Below are 14,894 nucleotides of genomic sequence, written 5' to 3'. Positions count from 1 at the left end.
GGAAAAAAGAGAAAACAGGAAAAAGGAAAGGAGGAGAGATTAAGGAAGAGAAAGGAGATGTTTCTTCAGACGTGATTTAAACAGAGATAATATAGTAACATCTTTGATGGTGGATGGGAGATGATTCCACAGTCGAGCCGCATGGACACTATATGAGTTAGAGAAGAAAGAGGAATTGTGGGTGGGTATTAAGAGAGTGCCTTGAGAATTAGAACGAAGAGGTAAACCATGAACTGATAAGTGTTGAAATTTTTTACGCAGGTATATAGGAGCGCTAGGACTATGAAGTACTTTGAACAGAAGTGAGAGGGAGTGATAGTCTCTCCGCTGTCTAATTTTGAGTCATTTCAGTTGCCTACGATAATCAGAAATGTGGTCATAATTCCTAAGACCAAAAATGTACCTTATGCATGTATTCTGAAGTCCTTCAAGTTTATCGAGTTGCTCACAGCTTAAATCAGTCATGGAAACATCAGCGTAATCTAGAATGGGTAGTAGTAATGCTTGTACAAGGGTGCATTCAGTATTAATGGGTAAGAATTTTTGCAACCTTCTAAGTGAGTGTGGACTGAAAATATTTTGCGGCTTAATTCATTAGTATGAGCTCGCCAGCAGAGATGTTCATCCATTTGTACTCCTAGATTTTTTTACGGATTTCCTGTATTGAATATTGGTACCATTGACAATAAGAGGATTAAGTGAAGATATGTCTAGCTTACTAAGCAATCCTTGACTACCCGCAAACATAATTTGTGTTTTAGATGGGTTTATTAGTAAACCATACTCTTTTGTCCATGTTGACACGCAATTTAGTGTATTACCCTGAAGAGGGCAACGTGTTGCCGAAACGAGTCGGTTGTGTAAATGAATAAAGTGGTTCATAAAACAAAAATATTTTATTTCTTAAAAATATTGTAAATAACAATGATTCATCAAGTTAATACTGCAAACATACAAATAAAAAATGTTTACTAGAGAAAACCACATCATTGAAAAATAAATAGGTACAACATTGTATTGAAGCATTAAATAAAGCCCCTAAGTGTTCTACACTAAAACAATAAAAAAATCAACTGAAGTTCGAAAAGAAAACATTAAAAATATTCAAAATAATTATGTGCTTTGTGTGAGGGTGCTGGGTGAGGGAGTGGGGTTTGGTTTTGGCGTGAGAGGGTGTATATATGTACAAGTATACAGGGTGTTCTTTAAACCCCGTCACATCCGAAACCACGATGATCAGTATGGACAAATATAAATTTGCAATTTGAATTATGTTCCAGAACAGTGAATTTAAGCTAAATTTGGCTTTAAAATATTAGGTGAAATTTATTTAATGCGTGCTGTATTTGTTAATTGGACAGAATTTATTCAAATTTAAATAGATATTCATCTTGGAACACCAGACACCTAATCTGAAATAAATTTCGGTAATTATAATGTTTAGAATTAAAATTGAGAATCAATTTTTTACCAAAAATAGTTTCTAAAAGCACTACTCATGACATTTATTTTTTTTATTTAGAAATCTACATTATATTGTTTATTTATACTAAAGTGCGCTTAATTAAGAGTTCCGATTATACCTTAGTAGGTATTTTTATATTTTCCCTATCCCCACCCAGTGGTGCATAGGGCACTGTTTGAGTATACCGGATCAGCGTATTTCGATCATCTGTTACATGATGGTAAGGTGGTTAGTCTTGCGTATCCGATACCAGTCTAAGAACAATGAAATATTGCAGTGAAGAACCACCCTTAAAACCAATATATCACGTCTACCGTACTAGGAGTCGTCCCAGGACCTCAAGCATGCTAGGCGAACGCACCAACCACTACAGAACGAGATGGACTTATCTCCACTCGATTTCCTTATTCAGGATTTTTACCTAAGAGCAGCAATCAGGTCGAAAGCACTCGTCCGGGGTTCTGGTTCTATTTTACACACAGAACTATATTATTCATCCATCTGAACACAGAATAAGTTTTTTCAGTTCATAGAATGGTTTATGTATAATTTGTCATGATAATTTGATTTGAACTACGACACAGAACTACGTAAAATATTTTCCACATAAATCAAATTATACCCACATACTAGTTCGAAACAGTTATTTTAATAGCGTCTTCCCATAAAATGACGCAGTTAATCTAAAACTTAAATTATTTGATCAACAACTCGAATCATCATGAAATTTTCTACATTTTCTTTTAACAATCACATAAAAATTCTTATTCATGAAATACTCGTATTATGCCGTAAATCTAATTTGAAGCGTCATTAATCGTTTGGTTTCTGGCAGAAGTTAACATTTTCCCGGCATTCTCAATTTGATTTTGGCCAGTAGGCATGGCGGCAAGTGTTGCAACTGTGTAAAAGTGATTTTTCATGACCAAGTAGGCACAGCGCACAGCTGAGATGCAGTTATTGGTATGTGGCCAGATGAAACTAGGTGAACGCCATAAACAGCCACGCACACGGAGCTACGTTCGTTCCATCTCCAATTAAGGTATTAAAATACGCCTCAATATTACGCCTCTGATTGGCCAAATTGCGAAGCGAACTGTGTACCAAATTTGGAGGGAATCGTTTTTTATTTGAATTACTTTCAGTACTAAATGGAACGCTGGTTTTCTCTGACCCTAATGGAAGGGTTTTAACAGCCTGCAATTCGTAAAATACTATTTTTATTTTGCATCGCCACATTTTTTTATCATTATACGAAATATTAATGAATATTTCGCATTTTCAGTACTCGATAATTCGTATATTGGATTTATTTTGGTGAAGAAAAAAAATCTTCTCCCATAGTTTTAATTTATCCAAATAATCATGTTATTTGTTATCCTATCCTACCCTCACTAAATATAATATTGCATATTAGTCTGTGTTGAGCGTTCTGTGTACGAAATCGGGTTGTGGTCCCGTGGCTAGTGTTGCGGACTCACGGGCTAGAGGTCCGAGGTTCAAACCCCACTCCCACTCTACCCCAACTTAACCAAAATACGCGAGATAAAAGTATTTTCTACGGTCGCAAAAGCGTTTGGAATATCACCCTGGTAGTGTTGACGTGAAATATTTATTTTAATAGTGATTTTACACTTAAATTTATCTATTACTGTCCCTGGTCTTTTTTTTACATTTTCAAGGTTTATATTTACTTCAAGGGGATAATTGTTTATTTGTTTCCCTTAAAAAACAATGTTCTGATAAATTTACTTTAATTAAAAACTTTACTGTTCCTGGACTGGCACTTGAAGACTGATCACCTTACCTTTTGTTACAAATTGTCTGAATTCAATAAGTTGCATCCGGCTAACTAATACAAGGCGGACTTATCTCTACTCGATTACCCTTTTCAGAATTTTTACCTGAGAAAAGGCACCAAAAGTCGAAAACGTTCTTCCAGGGTTCTATATACAGGTTGGTAAGACCCCGTCGCGAAGGTTCTCGTTCCATTCCACTCTCAGGGCTGGTATTCTGAACGCTTTTGCGAGCGTAGAGAACACTCTTTAAGCGGGTATTTATTTCAACAATGTTTGAGTATGTCCAGATGCTTGCAGACTGGCTGGATTTCCTTCCTAGGGAATTATTAATATTTAAATTTATTTCAACAGAGACGGAAAACATTTTTGAGAAGGGGATATGTAAGTCTAGGCATTTACAGTGCTTATGACCTGTCATTGGCTGGTTTAAGTGGCCACTTTACACACTGTGTAACATTCACCAATCTACCTATGTTTGAACATCCACATTTCCTCAACTCTTCCATCTGTTGACTTTTGTGAAGTAAAAGAGCTGAAAACGTGGGTGAGATTCATCCGGCTGAACCAAATCACCTACTAGGCAACGCCTGAAAACAATTTTCCAATTTTTATACTTCTTCTTTTACCAGGTAGTAATTCAACAATGTTTGAGTATGTCCAAATGCTTGCAGACTGGCTGGATTTCCTCCCTAGGGAGTTATTCATATCTAACTTTATTTCAACAGCTTTATTTAACAACTGTAGCCTGCATTACTTTACGGGTTGTTTAACCCATCGCGTAATGCAGATTGTAAATATAAGGTAGAAGTTAATGAATAGAAACTGCCGATATGTACAGATAAATAGGTCCATATTATCTTGCATTTCTACGGCTTCTGGATACGTGAAACAGTGTATAAGATCTCGCTTTAGTATAATTATTATGATTGGGAACATACAAACTGATCTGTTTCAGTATATTTGGAATATATATATATAAATGTATGTATGTACATGTATGTAAATGTATGTACATGTGTATATTTATATATATATGTGTGTATATATGTTTATGTCTGTATTTATATGAATCAAAATGTGTATCCGAATAAGTTTATATTTTGTTTGTCTGTGCTCTATATTAATTTGTTAACTATTATAATATATAAAAATGTAATTGCCTAGCTTGGAACGGGGTATGTACCCTTGTTAGCTGGGCAAAGTGAATATGGAATTGTATTTTGATAAAGAGTGTGAATAAATAAATAAATAAATAAATAAATAGTAAACCTACTTCTAGAAATCAGCTTAGAGATATGTTTCCCTAGAGACTGTTGTTTTAGTACGTAAATACGCGATAAAAAGATTTCTCTGCGCTCGCGAAAGCATTCAGAATACAAGCCGAAAACCGTATTCTTCATCCGCCTGTAACTGGATACAGAATATAATTTTAACATTAACTGTTGTTGAAGCCACTTATTATTTTTGAACTGTACTTTATATTTATTGTGTATGCAGACAATTGGTAGAATTACATATTAAATTTGGTAATGTATACAAAATAAAACACGTTTATTGGATTTTAATTATACTTTATTTTTTAAGAGGGTATATTGCGACGCGTTTCGTCTTGTTAGTTAAATATTTACAAAGTTTTCTTATATACTAAAAATAATTGCTGTTTGATGATTGAGGATTTCTATACAAACCAAGATATATATTTGAAAAAATAAAGTAGAATTAAAATCCAATAAACGTGTTTTATTTTGCATACATTACCAAATGTACTTTATATTGTCAAAATCTGTAAGCATTTAACCATTATTCCATAATTATTATCGGCGCTTTTGCTTTATTTATTTATTATCATTTTCGTTATATAATACCTCAAGGGCGCTTTACAATGTGATTATATAAAGATATAAATTTAATTTCAACTTTTTAATTTAAGAAAAACAATGTTATTTGTCACCACATGCTAAGGATTTATACTACTACTACCCATTCTAGATTACGCTGATGTTTCCATGACTAATTTAAGCTGTGAGCAACTCGATAAACTTGAACGACTTCAGAATACATGCATAAGGTACATTTTTGGTCTTAGGAAATATGACTACATTTCTGACTATCGTAGGCAACTGAAATGGCTCAAAATTAGACAGCGGAGAGACTATCACTCCCTCTCACTTCTGTTCAATGTACTTCATAGTCCTAACGCTCCTATATACCTGTGTGAAAAATTTCAACGCTTATCAGTTCATCGTTTACCTCTTCGTTCTAATTCTCAAGGCACTCTCTTAATACCCATCCACAATTCTTCTTTCTTCTCTAACTCATATAGTGTCCATGCGGCTCGACTGTGGAATCATCTCCCATCCACCATCAAACATGTTACTACATTAGCTCTGTTTAAATCACGTTAGAAGAAACATCTCCTTTCTCTTCCTTAATCTTTCCTCCTTTTTCCTCTTTTTTCCCTTTTCCCATTGAGTAATAGTTTTGATTTCAGGAAATTTATTAAAAAAATACGTTTATTTCTATTTTTGTATATCTTTAGCTTTTTAATCTTTTTTTTCCATTGAATATGTTCTGTAACTTGAATTATAAAAATATAACTTTTATTTTATTGGTTGGTTGGAAGAAATTGCCATTTGGCAATAAGCCCGCCAATGTAAAAATAGCATTATGTACAAAAGTTAAATAAAATTTATTCAAATGATTAAGAGAACAAGTGGGTTTTACGTTTCTTCCGAAACATCACTTCACTCTAACAGTTTCGCACCTCGGCTGGGAGAGCATTCCATGCCGTAGGGCCTGCGACCCCAAATGCGCGTTCGCCGAATTCAGTGCGCTGTTTGCGTATAGGTATGATAACTTTTCCTTTAGACGTAGATGTAGCTGATATAAGCGTAAGACGTCTGTCAGCTAGTTCATCTGGAATGCAGAGTTCCCTTAGATATTCTGGAGCAGAGTTGTACAGTGACTTATACATAAGCCAACAGAGTTTGTATTCCACCCTCTGTGGAAAACGTAGCCAGTGAGAATCCCGAAGTAGTGGAGTGATATGACTAAGCTTAAGAGATTCCAAAAATAAGTCTCGCTGCGGCATTCAATACAGACTGTAGGCGAATCCTTTTTTAATTGGTAGACCTGCGTAGATACCATTACAATAATCGCCTCTAGAAAACGTATTTATTATTTGACGGGCGGCATCAACTTTAACAATCATCAACTTTAGGTACAAACGTTGACTTCTGTTTTCAGAATAACCGAATACAATGGTTATTTCAAATATGATATTGGATGTTAACATGTGTCAGTTATTTTCAAGATACAGAGAACATTAGTCAATAACGTTTTCTCCTTCATTATTTTACAATAAATTAGTCAATAATTCATCTTCGCCGTATACTGCGCAAATATCGCGAGTATCTTTGGCAGCTTTTTTCCCCTCAATTGAATGCGGACATAAGGAAGTGTTAAAAATGCCCACTTTTGTCTACGTGACATCCCAATTAGAAGACTTGTAATCAAATAAAATAATATGTGTAACTTGAAAGCAAGCACATCACATATCTTGTTGAGCAGAAAATGGTATTTCGGACTATACCTATGAATAACCTTTACCATTTTGTTTTACTTTTGGTGCACAAGATTAAATTTGGAAAAACGGACACAGCTTATGTAAACACCTAATACAAACTAACACGCCATAGATAGAAAGCCGTATAACTCTGTCTTTACATGCAGTCTTCGCTTTATCTACATTCATCAATCAACTCATGCACCCGCGCTGATTTTTCCGAAATTTGACATGTCCATCGTAAAGACTTTGTTGGCTTTAGTCATGCCACGTCTTTTTCGGTCTTCCTCGTTTCCTGTATCCATCAACATTCTGATCACAAATCTTTTTAGCCGTTCTTTCGCCGTTTATTCCCTCATGTCCAAACCAACGCAGAACTTCTTTCATTATTTTGTCGATAATGCTTCTATCGAATATATTTTTACGATAAATTCCCCTGAGAGATCGCGTTTCGACAGCATTCAACATACTTTCAATTTAGTTTTTCCAATTCCACACTTCGCTTCCGTACATAAGGGCAAGTACCAGGACTCCACTGTGAACGGCCAATTTCGCCTCCTGCGATAAACGTTTTTTGGCGGCCTCCGTGGCGTAGTGGTCAAGACGCTTGGCTCACACACGGAAGGTTCCGGGTTCGATTCCCGGTGAGAACACAAAAAATAAAATGTGATTTTTCTCAAGTCTGGGTGTTCTGTTATGTAATTCACCACTGTAATTGGTCCTCCTAGCCTGTTGTGGTGCAAAATAAATAAACATATTTACCAGGGCCCCGATTACAATGGGAAGTTAATAGAGTTATCTTTGACAGTCTACAAAGAAAAAACGATATTTGTATACGAAAAAGAGTATATTTGCATGAACATTTGAAGTATCTTCGTCAGTTACCTATAAGTGAACACGTTTAAATGAAAAAAAATGTATGCTTATTCTGATTTTCATACAGAAATCTTAATTTCAATTGTAGATAAATGTTAACTTCCCATTGTAATCGGGGCCCTAGGCCGCGATTATAAACGCTATCTTCACCGGTACATATTGAGGCGGTATAAACTAACATCGATATTTATGTACGAAAATGTGTATATTTGTATGAAATTTTAAAGTATCTTCGTTGGTAACCGGTAATTGAACATATTTAGAAAAAACATCGTAAACATGTGCTATTTTGTATACAGAAAACTAAAATTTACTTTGTAGATAAATTTTTACTTCCCATTAGAGTACAGACCCCTGAGAGCCTTAACCATTAACCACACTTGGCTATATTACAATGATGTGAATAGTCAAATAGTAAAACGGATTATGCATAAGTTTTATTAATTTCGTCTGCGATTTCTCACGAGATGAAAGTGTAGTGGTGGGTTTGAGACGAATACACTAACACACGCAATGTATATCGTATAGCCCATAGCCTGTCGGGCTAGAGACCGTGAAATTTTTATGAATTATTATCGCTGTTTTTATTAGACATTGCTCCAATTTCCTCTTCATGTTATTATTTATAGCTTCGTACACACACATTCATTCTGCTCGGAGATACCCAAACCTTTTTTTCATTAATCAGTGATAGATATAAACAAAAACATTCACTAAATGTTTTTAAATATTTGTATTTAACCACTTACCGACTTTTCTATGTCTACCGGTTTCGAGTCGTACCATACAAATATTTAATAACATTTAGTAAAATGTTTGACCACAAAGTTAATGCTTTAAATATTAATAAAAACATTTACCATTACATATTGGCACATTTAAATAAATTTTTAGAACGAATAAAATTTACAAAAATAAAATATTTTAAAAAGCAAATGGTTTCCTACTTCTGCAGGGGAGAAACGAGGAGGGGAGAGGGGAGAGTCTGAAATACCGTCAATCGCGTGGCGGCGCCCCCTCGCTTCTCCCCTGCAGAAGTACGCAACCATTTGGTTTTTTATTTTCTTTTTAATTTTTTTTTTTTAAATATTTTTTAAAATATGCTAATATGTCTTCTTGCCCTACTGATCATCGTGGTTTCGGATGTGACAGGGTTTAAAGAACCCCTGTATACCACGGCCTTTTAGCAGTAGGTATTTTTATTCTAAATTTACTATAAATTTTATTATTGTATTTTATTTTATCGGGCTGAATTATTGATATTGTGCTTTTTAGATGTCATTGGGATATTTTTCTTATCAATCACTGACGTACCAAACAAGCATAAATGTTATTGATATGTTTTATACATATATGAGTGATCAAGCCAAATAGTAGGTAAAATGTGTGTACTGTTTATGAAATTTGTTCTATTTGTCTGTATAAATTGGTTATGTTTGTTATGATTATTTTAGTTTATATTATTTATGATAATTAGGTTAATTAGATTAATTACGTATTTTTATTATTACTATGTTGACTTTATTAAATAACTAATTTAAGGCATGTTTTTTTTAATGTTTCCCTCGGCACGAGACCCCAGTGAGGGAACATTATTCTGTATAAAAATAGAATACAATGTAAAAGTATAAATAAATATAAAATATAAATAGGTTGGTTTTATGCATTTCATAGAATTCAAATTAAAACTTTCCAAAAGAGATTGATCCGAGACAGTAGGATTCAATCAATGAATTTACAATGCTAACGATAGTAAGATCATCTACAAATGTGATTAATTTGTTATTGTATTTTGTTGGTGGTTTTTTAAAACGTGAAGGTTGAAAGATAAAAATGTTTATTTTTAAAGGTAATTTTGTTAAGTTTTACAATCTCTGGTACAGAGATTCGGACATACAAGTCAATGCACTTGAGCGCAGATTTAATATGGTCTAGAAAATTTTACAAAATAATAAATTTATATAATCGCTGATACATTTCACGTATGAACTAAATTCGCTCAACCATCGAAAAGACTACAAATCTTAGCTAATTCTCAAATTCTCGACAAGAAAAGACTTTAATTATTTATTTATTTAGTTCGTAATCTATCTTTTCTTATTTGAATTCTATGCACACAAACCAAATGCGATCACCCAGTAGAAATTAATTTATGCATTTTAATTAATTAAAAATTCGCGTGGTCGAATATTTTTTGTCGACTCATCGACTTCATGAAATTGTACAGTTTGAACGTAAATATTTAATTGAAAAAACAAATTTATTAATTAGTAGTAAAACATTTAGATATCAAATATTCACTTTTGAAATTAATTATTATTAATTAATTAATTATTCCAGTTCATGTGAATAGTTTTTCTTAGGTGAATGGAGGTTGTTAAGTCATTAAGGTGTTATTAGTACAGTTTAAAAAAATATTGTATATTGCACTTTAAATGACAAACTTACGTACTTACTTGATAAACAAACTTAAACTAAAATTCTGTCATAAATATTGTCAGTACTCCTAAATCAAAATACCCACTGTTAAAATAATGTTTTATAAAAAAAAAAAAAAAACGAAAAACAGTGTCAGCTGCTTTTGCAAAATACCCCCCTTCTTTCCCACACTTGTTTTTTTTTTACTTTTAGATTCGGGTTGTGGTCCAGTGGCCTGTGGCTAGTGCTCGGACTCACAGATCAAATGTCCGTGTCTCGAATCACACTCTAACCCGACTTGATTCCCATTTTCTGATAGTGAGTTATTTACAACTCGTTGAAAATAGCTCTCAAAATGAAATATTTGGGTAAATCATAAGAACGCAAATATTTATTTTGAAAAATTCACCGCCTGTACCTACATAGTTTTCTTAAAATCCGTATCAGTCTGACGATGTCGCGAGAGCGACTAAACCGGTTATTGGTCTATGAAATTAAGGGAATTAAAATATGATTGATTTAAAAAAAAGTAAATTAGCTCTAATTCGTTTTTGATTAAGTTTTGATAAGTGGCGCCGTTGCATTAAAGCGTCGTGGTTCTAAGTTTTGTTCATAATATTTTTTCCCGGAATCTTCTCCACTTCCTGTCACTGTCTGGAATTCTCCAATTACTCATGTAAAGGGGGTGTGTCACAAGAACTGCTTTATTCCTTATTATTGGTACATATAAATATTCATAGATAAATACATAGTGAGTACCTACACAGAATAATCACTTGGTCTACATATACACATATAATATTGCATGTCAACCAACCAGTAAGAGCATTTCTCTCGATCTTGACAAAAATGAATAATAATCTTCATTCAACTGCAACTGGAGGAAAATAATTTATAAATGCTTACCGCTTACTCAATTAGAAATCGCGGGAAAGAAAAGAAAATGGCGCTCAGCCATGTTCTCACTTTCGTAAAACAATATATTTCTGAAAAAGTAGTTTGTGGGTTTATTGAACAAAAATCAGGCACTTTTCCATACAGTATAATATTTTTGACACGTTACCAGCCATCTTCTCTTTCCTTTGCGAAAAATTATCTGTGTAAATTAGGAATTAGATTCCTAATTATAAATCACCCGTATAATGCAAGTAGGAATAAATTAATGCACACTAATAAAACTTATAAACCCCGGAAGTCATTTCTAAAACACTAAAATCTTTACTGGATTTCGACATTTTTGTGCACCTATCATAAATATATACAAAGATCGCATTTCGGCAGAATTCAGCCTACTTTTATCGTTGTTTTTCCAATTCCACACTTCATTTGTCCATTTGTCGGTACGATCGATTGATTGTGAATGGTTAATTTCCCAGAGAAGTTGGTAGCAACCCGCTAAGGTCGACAATAAGGTGAAAACAAGCTATTCTTCTTATTTTTCTTTTAAACATCCGCTGCTAAGTGGAGTATGTGGAGATCATCAGACGCATCCGGGACACCAATCTCGCCTACATTCACGTCAATTCCGCGTCCCTTAGTTCCGCTAAATAAAGCCGAAAGATCTTCATCGACGGTCTTTCAGGACGCAGGACGGCGCGCCGGGAGTCCGCAGGTGTAAAGAAACGGGATATTGAGTTGAGGCTTGGGTCGACGCATCCGCAGCACGTGTCCTAGCCAAGTCCATCATCATCATTATTCCCTTTCCGCATCTAATGGTGCATAGGGCACTGCATTGGTGCACCAATCGCAGCGTATCTTGATCATTTTTGTTACATGGAGATAAGATTATCAGTATTACGCTTCAGGTACTAGTCCAACGACTATGAAATATTCTAGTGTGAATACACCATTTTAAATAAATATTTCATATCAACCACGTCGGGAATCGAACCCGAGACAAGACCACCGCCGTAGAAAATAAATGAATAATAAATGAAAAAAATAAGCAATAGTGCAAGTAAAATTCTAATTCTAAATTAACATTTTATTTTATTTATTTATTTGACACGTTATATACATATACAATATATATACATAAATAGGCAATTTCTTCCTACCTACCCAAACCGTTCAGTTTGAGAAAATTATAAATACATGGACATATTGAATCTTACAATTTTATACAAAAATTAAAAGCAAAGATTAACATAAATAAATATAAATAATTTTTAAAAAATAACACTATACTATGAAGAGAGGAGAAAGGATGGGAAGGAAAGAAGAAGGATAAAGGAACAATTAAAATATTTAGATAGTGACATTTCAATCTTGACTTAAATGTAAATAAAGAAGGGGCGGCGTCTCTAACATTAGTGGGTAGATTATTCCACAATCACATTGGAGTGTCTCGGATGCTTAATTGTGTCGGTGAGTGTAACAGTGTGACATTAATTTGGGGTGGTATTCCAAACGCTCTCGCGGCTGTATTGTCTCGCGTATTTATACATACAAAATTCACGAGAAAAACTGCTTTCGAGGGTGGTTCTGGACACTCAAACATCGACGAGGCAGCTGAGGCAACGAGACAGCTGATAAATTGGCAAGGCTGGGAGCTGAGTCCGCTGAGACAGCCCCAATAGGCTCTGAGCCTTACTGAGGGTTGTAAATGCGCTTCTCGTAACGAGCTTAGTTCACGGGCCAGGAAGCTGAGCGGAATGCTCTGGCAAGTACCTGGTCAGCACCATGCGGAGGAACTGATAAAAGGGTAGTCGCGAAGGTTTGCCCTTGTACTAATAAAGCTCAGCCTAAATCAGGTGAGGGTTGTTCCTAGAGCCCGCCCTGGGCGCTGCAGATTGAACAAACACAGTGATAAAATGAACGTTTCCGAAACTTCTAGATGTAGGTTCTGCGGTGCAGATGAGGAAATACCTGTACACTTTCTATGTGAATGTGATGCTTTACATTATAAATGGAGCCTCATTCTCGAGGGACCACAGGTTAAACCTGAGGATGTAAAAAAAATTCGCCCCCTACGGGGTCTGGGCTTGGAGGGGGTGATTTAGCAAAATATGAACTCTCGCCTTCCATACAATAGCTAGGCTCTTTATAGACCAGTAGCTCAATCACAAATAACTATCGATGAGCTAATAAGCGTATTCGCGATCACAATGGAACATCCGTGAACACCTAATATTGAATGTCAAAATATTTACGTTTCGCGACGTATAATCCTGCAGCGCAATCACATATTTGAATTTCACCGGTATAAATATAAAAAATATTTCAAAACTGCTATTTTTATTTATTTATTATCATGCTATTTATTGTGTTTAGCCGGTGATTGGCAAGCCAAATGTCAAGAAAAGCAGTCGCCATAGTAATTGTAATTTAATTTTCACTTTTTTGTATTAGATACTCTTTACTATTTTGCAAATGCAATATATTGTATTATTTTTTATGGTAAACGCCGATTTTTCGCTAATGAACTGTTTTTATTTACGAGGAAAACAAAAAACAAACCAACACGAGCGTTGACTTAGAGATTACACACGCGTTGACTTATGACTGCGATAACTTTAGCATGTTCATTGTAATTGCTCAAATGCTTGGCATGTTTTTAAGAACGTCGATATTGTTTTTTTTATTTTTTTTTTATTTATTACGAAAAAACAACAGTTGTTATATAAGAATACAAAATATAAAAAATAGTACATACATCCAGTTAAAGTTTTTCACAAATATAATGAGAGAACATGTTACACAGTAAAGAGAAAAATAATATATTATAAAAGACATGAGAAAAAAACAGAGCTCTTAAGAAGGTTAAGGGATGGGGTAATAGAGTGGAGGAGTGGAGGAGAGGGATTTTCATAATATAGTTGACCAATTCAAAATTTTGATATTATAATAAAATAAACATAATTAAAGGAACATAAACTTATTACACACTGACAAATGTTTTATTTTACAGTGTTTCACAAAGTTTTTTTTTGAAGTCACAAAATTTTGTATTAAATGGGGTAAAGTAAATTAAATTTGGAGCAGCTACGATAAATAAACGGGTTTTGAACATATTTTTTTTTTTGCTATAAATTGTTAAAAAGTTAAAAATTTAAAAAAAAGTTAAAAAATTAACTTGTGTTATTTCTAATTGAGCTACTGGGTTTGGAGGGCGAGAACTCTTCACGGGGACCCGTCACAATAGATCTTCACAGGTCGCAGTGGCGTCAGGAACTTGCATAGCATTGACCCCCACCTCTGAGAATAAGAATAAGTATTATTGAATAAAAAATAAAAACTAAAAGTTTAATGGTAGTTGTAAGAACACATTTTTATTTTTGTAGCTAAACAAAATATACAAGAATGAAACAATACATTTTGATCAGGTACTACAACAACGTTAATATTGCAATATTATTTATTAATAACAATGAGCGTTAGCAGAAAAATGGCAAGAATGTGGCTGTGTCACGCAATGCGCACTAAGGCATCCGATAATCATTCATAATTCATGAGTTTTCCCAAATGAAGCAGGAATGAGAAAATCGTGGGAAATGTGTCATGGCGGCTGCGGCTTCCTAACACTTCACTTTGTGAGATCGTCTTACCTTACCGCTCACCGCTCACCGTGTATTGTATATTGTATATTGTGTATTACTATTCTTCGTCTAATAATTGTGGAGTAACGTCGCCAATCACCGCGTCATACGCCTTCAATGAGGAAACTCAGAGATTTTTTAAATTTTAATACCAAACTAAGTCAAAATTTAAAAAAATGTACCGTATTATCAGCGATATGACTTTCAAAAGTTTTGTAATTTTGAAATTACTC

This window comes from Micrasema longulum, unplaced genomic scaffold (genome assembly GCF_059751315.1).
Source record: "Micrasema longulum isolate JH-2025_06_02 unplaced genomic scaffold, ASM5975131v1 h1tg001067l, whole genome shotgun sequence".
Taxonomy (NCBI): domain Eukaryota; kingdom Metazoa; phylum Arthropoda; class Insecta; order Trichoptera; family Brachycentridae; genus Micrasema; species Micrasema longulum.
This window is presented reverse-complemented; position numbering follows the sequence as displayed.